Genomic DNA, 1084 nt, shown 5'->3' on the forward strand with positions numbered 1-1084 from the left:
TCTCCATAGTGAGACCCTGTACTAAATACCTGGGGGGAAGGATGGCTCAGTGGAATAAGCACTTACCTGGCAAGCGCAAGGGCCTGAGTTCATTCCCTGGTTCCGCAAAAAAAAACGGGGGGGGAGGGGCAGTTCAATGGCAACAATTTAGCAAGGCAATGTCTTTAAATATATATATGGCTGATATATTTCATTGGTAGAGCAACCCTGGTCAACCTGGTCAATCCCTAGGACCACAACAAAAGAAAAACAACTTTTTTTGCTGTCTTTATAATTCTGGGCCAATTTCTTAAGCTCTCTGCCTTAATTTACTTACTTGCAAAATAGGAATAATGTGGTACCTACCCTAGAGGGTCATGGCAATAACCATTTTTTTTGGGGGGGGGGCAGAGCCAGGGATTGAACTCAGACCCTTGCACTTGCCAGGGAAGCACTTATTCTACTGAGCCATCTCCCCAGCCCCTTGGCTGAAGGATGTTTGTTTTTTTTTTTTTGGGGGGGGGGCTGGCTCCAAATGCCTTCAGGGCAGATTTGGCTGGCTTGAGTTGTGGGGATCAAACCACAGCAACCTGAGCCTGACTGCTTTGTTGAAGCAGCCACTTAAAGAACTGAGCTAAGGGGCAAGCCCCCAAGTAACCATGATTTTAAGAGAGGTCTGTAAAATCCTTACTTCAAGGACTACTGTAGTGTGCAAGATCTGGTTCCTGTCATCAAGAAATTTCCAGGGGGCCAGGGAGATGGCTCAGTAGAGTAAGTGTTTCCCTGGCAAGCGCAAGGACCTGAGTTCAAACCCCGATTCTGCCAAAAAAAAAAAGGAAAAAAATTTCCAGTATAGCACAGCAGCTGGGGTTCAATCCCCAGCATGGGGTGCCAGCCCCAGCCCCCAGGGTGTGAGCATGGTGGCTGAACAAAGGCAGATCACTGTGAGCCTGATCTACATAGGGAGACCCTGTACTAAATACAAAAAAAAAAAAAAACCTTTATAAAGATGGTGCTGGGAATATTGGCTGTCTACTTGCAGAGGAATGAATGTAGATCTGTGTCTCACCCTATACTAAAATCAAAATGGATCAAAAACCTAGAT

The sequence above is a fragment of the Octodon degus genome, unplaced genomic scaffold, assembly GCF_000260255.1.
Source record: "Octodon degus isolate 3935 unplaced genomic scaffold, OctDeg1.0 scaffold00048, whole genome shotgun sequence".
Lineage (NCBI taxonomy): Eukaryota > Metazoa > Chordata > Mammalia > Rodentia > Octodontidae > Octodon > Octodon degus.